Source organism: Grampus griseus (genome assembly GCF_964374135.1).
Source record: "Grampus griseus genome assembly, chromosome: 8".
Lineage (NCBI taxonomy): Eukaryota > Metazoa > Chordata > Mammalia > Artiodactyla > Delphinidae > Grampus > Grampus griseus.
Genome location: NC_139002.1, coordinates 70,522,084 through 70,530,122, shown reverse-complemented (window position 1 = coordinate 70,530,122; position 8,039 = coordinate 70,522,084). Strand labels below are relative to the sequence as shown.

General features: G+C 36.9%; 1 pseudogene across 1 annotated transcript; it reads left to right on the top strand.

The window, feature by feature from the left end:
- The first annotated feature begins 4,000 nt into the window (after positions 1-4,000).
- LOC309826274 (large ribosomal subunit protein uL22-like) lies at positions 4,001-4,524 on the top strand (annotated as a pseudogene). Its single transcript has one exon. The product of its transcript is annotated as a large ribosomal subunit protein uL22-like (transcript).
- The last annotated feature ends 3,515 nt before the right edge of the window (positions 4,525-8,039 follow it).

Below are 8,039 nucleotides of genomic sequence, written 5' to 3'. Positions count from 1 at the left end.
TTTTCCTGGTGGCACAGTAGTTAAGAATCCACCTGTCAATGCAGAGGACATGAGTCCAAGCCCTGGTCTGGGAAGATCCCACATGCCACAGAGCAACTAAGCCCATGCGCCACAACTACTGAACCTGCGCTCTAGAGCCCACAAGCCACAACTACCTAGCTGCGTGCCACAACTACTGAAGCCTGCGCACCTAGAGCCTGTGCTCCATGACAAGAGAAGCCACCGCGATGAGAAGCCTGCACACTGCAATGAAGAGTAGTCCCTGCTCGCCGCAACTACAGAAAGCCCGGGCAGAGCAACGAAGACCCAACACAGCCAAAAATAAATAAATTAATAAATTAATAAATCTTAAAAAAGGAATCCATCCATCTTCTATTAAGCTAGACATTGAAGAAATTTACAAAAATATGAAACAATTCTACTATTTTGTTTGTTTTGGAAAGTAGAGTTTTTTAAAAATAAAAATGTGTTATTTATGTTTATGTACAATGGGTTTATTGCTATTTTAAATGGATGCACACATATTTAAATAATTTTTGATTATATTTCTAAATGAGTAGGTATACAATTAATCTAACCCATATTAAAAAGCTCTTTAGGTTTCCCAAAAATTGGTAAGAGTCTAAAATACTCTTGAGATTTAAAAAAGTTTTGAAGATTGCTGGTTTACATGGAAGACCTAAAAACTCTACAAAAAGTGCTGAAATCAGTAAGTAAATTCAGCTAAGTTACAGATAAAATGGCAATATACAAAAATAAATTGCATTTCTACATGCTAGTAATAAAAAATAAAAAACACTGATTTAAAAAATTGTATTTAAAATAACACAAAAAATATAAAATACTTAGGAATATGTAAATAAAAGATGTGTAAGACTTTGTCACTAATACCTACAAAGATTCCTGAAAAAAACTTTTTAAATATCGAAATACTTGGAGAGATATACCATATTCATGGATTGGTACACTCAATATTGTTAAGATGTCAGTTCTTTTCCAATTGATGTATAGTCACTAAAAAGAAAATCAAAATTAGAAGAATTACTTTACCTGATTTCATCACTTGTTATAAAGCAAAACAGTATGACAGTGGTGGAAGTTTAGAAAATTACATCAATGGAACAGAGTAGAGAGGTCAGAAATAGACTCACACATATACATTCAATTGATTTTAATAGGCAATTCAATGGGAAAATAATGTCCCTTTCCTCAAATTGTGCTAAATAACTAGATATCCATATCCAGGGAAATAACAGACTTGGACCCCTACCTCATACCATACTCAATATTAATTCAAAGTGAATCATAGATCTTAAAAGCATAAAAACTAAAATTATAAAACTTCTAAAGAAAATTTAGGAGAAATCTTAGCAATCACAGATGTAGGCAGATAGGAAAAATAATAAAGTATAAAGAAAAAATAAATTGGACTTTATTAAAATTATAAACTTCTACTTTTCAAAAGACATCATTAAAAATAACTCAAGCTACTGACCAGGATAAAAAAAAAGTCATAATAATAATTGACAAGAACTTGTCTCTAGAATATATAAAAAATACTTCTAAAACTCCGTAATTAGAAGACAATCAATCAAATAAATATACAGGTACTTCACAGAAGTTATGATGACTAATAAACACATGAAAAGATTCTGGACTTTAGCTGCCAGGGAAATGCAACTTCATGCAAACTATGACTAGTTAATAAGGATGTGGAAAACTGGAGGTCTCCAATTGCTGGTGGAAGAGTAAATTTTCCAATCATTTTATAAAATAATTTGCCAGTTTCTTTTACAGTTAAGCAAACACCTATTCTGTGACCCAGAAAGTCCTCTCCTAGACATTACTCAAGAGAAATGAAAATATACATCCACAAAAAAAGACGTGTACAAATATTCACAGAAACTTTATTCATAATAACTAAAACTGGAAACAATCCAAAAGTTCATTAACAGATGAATGAATAAATATTTTTTTGTTTGGTAAATTCTAGTATGGAACACTAGTAGGTAATAGAAATTAACCAACTGGTGATACACGTAACAACATGGATGAATTTCATAGACATTACATTAAGCAAAGGAAGTCAGACACAAAAGAGTACTTACTTTATTATTTCATTTATATGAAGTGCATAACAGGCTAAACAAACTCTCTTATGATGATAGAAATTGGACCAGCAGTTGCCTTTGATGGAAGGTCAGGACTAGGGCTAGGCTAGTGAAGAGCCTATCGCACATGATTTAAGAAAGCACTCACTTGCAGAATTGTGAGCAAATGCTTCCTTAAATTTTGCATCCTAGTTGCCTTACTCAACTCATTATATTCCAGTCCTGCTTTGGGGTAGGGTGGGATATTAACTGCAGGGGGCCTAGGGGAATATTCTGGGATGATGGAAATGTTCTACATATTTGTAGTGGTGGTGGTTACACATGTATAGCTATATCAAAACTCATCAGATGGTACAGCTAAAACCTGTGTGTTTTTCTCATATATAAATTTTAAAAGTTAATTTTTAAAAAGAAACATTACCAAGACCATTTTGAAAATAAGAATAAGTAAGGTATCTCAGTTTACCAGATATTAAAATTAAAACAAAGTTAAAATAGACTAATTGATGAATGGAATAAATTAGAGAGTCCAAAGACTAGCACATACATATATGGAAATCTAGTATTTGACAAAGGTGTCATTTTAAGTAATGAAGAAAGAATAGATAATAGTCTTAATTAATGGGTGTAGAACATTGGTTATCTAGACAAAAAATAAATTAAGTTAAATCCCTATCTCATACTATACACAAAAATAAATACCAGATTTATTAAAACTCCAAAATTTAGAAGTCAAACTTTAAATTATTAGGAAAAAAAGAACATATTTGATCAGAAGTGACAAAAATTTCTTTAAAAAGACAGCAAAAGTACCAAGTCATAAAGAAAAAAATGATAAATTTAACTACATTAAAAATTGAAAATGTCCATTTAATAAGATACCCTATAAACAAAGCAGAAAGACAAGCCATAAAATGGGGAGAGTTACTTGCAGTGACTAATAACCAGCCAACGTTCAAGATCCAGAATAGATAAAGAATTCCCACAAAGCAATAATAAAAAGATAAAAAATGGAACAAAGGGTATAGGACAATTTAAATATCATCAGTAAGCATAAGAAAAGCTTAATTTCAAGCTCAGTGAAATTAAAACAAAAATGAGAATTTTTTTAATTTGTCAAATTGGAAAACTTAAAATATTCTGATAATATTAAATGTTTCAACAGGGACTTGTTGAAAAAAGCATTTGCTATTCACTGCTGATACAGTTTGTACAGCCACTCTGGAGAAGTTTTGACTGTTTTTTTGTTTGTTTGTTTGTTTTTTGCGGTACGTGGGCCTCTCACTGCTGTGGCCTCTCCCGTCCCGGAGCACAGGCTCCGGACGCACAGCCTCAGCGGCCATGGCTCACGGGCCTAGCCACTCCGCAGCATGTGGGATCCTCCCGGACCGGGGCACGAACCCGTGTCCCCTACATCGGCAGGAGGACTCTCAACCACTGTGCCACCAGGGAAGCCCTGACTGTTTCTATTAAAACTAAAACTGTGCATACCCCTTGACCCAGCAATTCTAGGACTAGTTATTTATCTAGAAAAATAATCATACATATAAGCACTGAGACCATTACATGAATGTTCATAATATCATTATTTGATAATTAGAAAAGTCAGAAACAATCTACATGTGCATCAAAAAAAGGAATGAAGGAAAAACTGGGGGTACATAACTTCCATGCAGCAATTAAAATAAACATGTAGGTTTATGTGAATTAACATGGAAAGACCTTCAAAAAACACTGTGGAGTGAAAAAAACAAGTTGCATACTGCTATAAACATTGTGATTATATTTATATAAATCTTAAAAGCACACAGAAAATACTACTATAGAAATCTATGGATATGCACAAAAATGCACAAGTACATATTTTAAAAGGCTGGGAACTCTTCTGGTAAGCGGCCTGAGGTGACCTCTAAAAATGGTTCGCTATTCACTTGATCCAGAAAACCCCACAAAATCATGCAAGTCAAGAGGTTCAAATCTTCGTGTTCACTTTAAGAACACTGGTGAAACTGCCCAGGCCATTAAGGGTATGCATATCTGAAAAGCCACCAAGTATCTGAAGGATGTCTCTTTAAAGAAGCAATGTGTGCTATTCCATGGTTACAATGGTGGAGTTGGTAGGTGTGCCCAGGCCAAACAGTGGGGCTGGACACACGGTCGGTGGCCCAAAAAGAGTGCTGAATTTTTACTGCACATCCTCAAGAATGCAGAGAGTAATGCTGAACTTAAGGGCTTAGATGCAGATTCTCTGGTCACTGAGCACATCCAGGTGAACAAAGCCCCCAAGATGCGGCGCAGGACTTACAGAGCTCATGGTCGACTCAACCCATACATGAGCTCTCCCTGCCACGTCGAACTGATCCTTACTGAAAAAGAACAGATTGTTCCTAAACCAGAAGAGAAGGTTGCCTAGAAGAAACTGAAGAAACAAAAATTTATGGCCCGGGAATAAATGCCACAAAAAATAAATGCAAAGAAAAAAAAGGAAAGAAAAGAAAAAAGTCTGGGAAGAAAATATACAAAGCGTAATAGTGAGCCCATATATGTAGAGGGAGTGAAGGTCAGACTGAAGATGGAAATCAAAGGGGTCTAGAAGTAAAAAGTATGTGAAAATGTTAACACTTTCAATTGTTGATAGTGGGAAAATGAGGGATTTTAAAATTTTTGTATTTTATAGTATTTTGACATTAAAATTTCTTTTTAACACCTAAAATAATAAGAGGTCTGAGTTCATAGCACATCTCTGCCATTAACTTAAACAAGTAACTTCCTCCCTCTTCATATTTCCTTATTGGTTCACTCAAATATGTCTTGAATGATGGAATGACCTTTAATCTCCACCCTAAACCAAATATTTCTCCAGTTCTATGTTCCTGAGGGAAATTCTTCATTTTTCCTTAGCTAATAAGGAAAGCCTCCTGATTAACCCAGGGATTAAGGTCATCTTTCAGTGACAAAGGTAGAAGGTTCTTTATTTACACCATTCTCATAATTATAAGACTATACACTTGTTGTCTGATATCTGGCCTAACTCCCCCCCCTCACCCCCCGATTTTCCTTCTGAGCAAATCTTTCTGCCAGCATCCAACATCCCAGAGAAGGGTTACAAATAGAAATAGAAAAGTCCAAAGTGAATTAAAATACCAGGTTGTTGACAGGAGAGAAAAAATAGCTCCCGCTAATAACCTGATTTGACATGTGATTTATGTGGTCCTAAAAGGACAGTCATAAAAAAATGTGTAAGTGAAGGAATAACACCCAGTGATTTACAAAGGCCCTGGGAGTGTGGGCGACAGAATTCAGTGAAAGGGAGAGTAATAAATCTGGCCAGGGAAGCCATGTTGATCCTTTCACCCTCCAAGGCCTGAGCACCAGGGATTCTCTGCTTGTAGCACATTACATTCAGCCTTTCATTTGGCAAACATTTCCTGAGTCTCCTGGCCATAAGCAGCATCAGGCAAGGCAAGATGTATTTGTGTGTATATGGTAGGAATAGGTTCACAGAGAGAAGCTACAAAGTGTGATCTAAAGTGTTGATGAACTCACTGTATGATTAAACAAAACAGCTAAGCCAAAATGCATCCATGTATAAGTGGAAGCAACTAAAGACACTTAATTTTAAGAAGAGAAAGTTTCAGGGAGAAATGGTCGCTGTTTTCAAATATCTCAAAAGCTTCACCGAGAAGAGGAAGAAAGTCTCCAGAGGATACTGAGACCTATGAATTAAAGAAAAGCAAATTCTTCCCACCAAAATTTATTGAGAACTTTCTATGTGCCAAGCACTATTCTAGTAGCTAAGCATCCATCAAGGATACAAAAGACTGACAAGGTCCTATGGCCGTTGGAAGTTACATTTTAGTGGAAGGAAGAACTATAATATGCCAAATAAATAAATAAACATGTTATTTCAGATACTCGTAAGTCTTATAATTGCACGGGGCAAGGTGACAGAGTGTGGGCAAGGGCAGAAGGGAGAGGGAAAATTTATTTAGGGAAGGTGATCAGAAGGGTCTCTGAGAAAGGGACATTTCATCTGGCATCCGAAATAACAAGAAGGCTCTAACCCTGTGATGATCTGGGGAAGAGAGATCCAGAGAAACAGAACAGCAAGTGCAAAGGTGCTAAGACAGGAACAAGCCTTGAATGTCTGTTTTCAAAGGAACAGAAACGCCTACTGGGACATAGTGAGTTAGGAGAGTGGAGAGATGGGATTGGGGACATAGGCAAGGACAAGAATGTGGGCCTTGTAGGCCTTGGTAAGGAGTTTGTATTTCACACTTGAGGCAATGGGATCAACATAGGTCAAGCACACCCTGTGCCACATCAAGACTTGTTATAAAGCTACAGTAGTAAACGTAGTGTGGTATTAGCCCAAAGATAGACAAAGAAACCAATGGAACAGAATAAAAAATCTAGAAACAGACCCACGCATATGGCCACTTGATGTATAAGAACAGTCGCACTGTAGTACAGCATGGGAAGGATGGTGTCCCAGAAAGCATTGCTCTACATGTGAAAAGAAAAACAATAAAGCTTCGAGATGAAAATATAGGAGAATATCTTCATGACCTCAGGTTGGCCAAAAAAAAAAAAAAAAATTATTCTAGTAGGACACATAAAGGACAAACCATGAAGAAGAAGATTGGTACACTGGAATACTTTTAAATTAAGAATTTATCAATGATACCATTAAAATGGGGAAAAGGAAAGCCACAGAGTAGAAGGTATTTATAATACATATCTGACAAAAGTTTAGTATCCAGAAATGTAAAGAATTTGTACAAAACAATCAGAAAATGAAAAACAATCCAATAGAAAAATACACAAAAAGGGCTTAAAGAGGCACTTCACAAAATGGGGTGTCCAAATGTTCAAAAGAAACACTCAACCTCATTTCTTGTTACAGAGGTGCAAATTGAGACCATAATGATATATCACTACACACACACACCTACCAAGATGGCTAGAGAAACTTATCACACACACAGGGAGGGAGGGAGGGAGTTTTTAAAAGACAGAAAAGATCCCTCTTGCTTCCAATTTCCTCTTCTACCAGCATTGCAGTTAGGGAAGAGCATAACAGGCAGAGATGCACAAAGGCCCTGTGGCAGCAAAGGCAACAAGGTAAAGAGAAGCAGGTGACGAGGTTGGAGAAAGTAGAGCCTACAAGGCCTTGCAAGCAAGGTTTTTGAATTTTTACCTGAGAAAATCTTTGAAGAGTTTTGAACAGAGGATAGGAGTAACACAATGTTTAAAACTTTACTTTAAAACTCTTCTTTACTCCTATTTCTCTCAGCCTCCTTTGTGCCTCACTTATTCAACCTTTAATTCTTTTTTCATTCATAACAAATATGATCGGGCAGCTACCATGCATCATGCCTCCCAGCCCACAGGGAGCCCAGAGCCCAACGGGAGGTGAAGCATGCCCACCATGCCTTTATCACTGGAGCTCCACAGGGCTCAAGCTTGGACAAGCATCTTTTCTCACTCTGCACACTCTCCCTGTGATCTGACAGTCATGCCATGACTTCCACCTATGACCTACGTGATGACTGGAGGTTGACCAAACAGCACAGTTTGTCCATGGCTGAGGGGTTTCAACAAGACTTGGGACATAGTGCTAAAATTAGGAAAAGTCCTAAGCAAACTGGGAGGAATTGGTCACCTAGGGCTGAGAACCCCCATATATGGATCACTTTACAAGTCCATGTGTCCATTTGGCTACTAGATATCTCCTTTTGATGTTTTAAGGTTATCTTAAATTCAGCCTGCCCAGTTTCAAACTCCCGATCTCTCCAAAATCCTTCCTCCTCCAATTTCCCTATCTCAGTGGACAGCACTCCCAGTTACCCTACTTTCTAAGCCGGAAACATGGGAGCCATCCTCAGCACTGTCCCTTTCCTCACTGTCACATTCAACCAAATCATT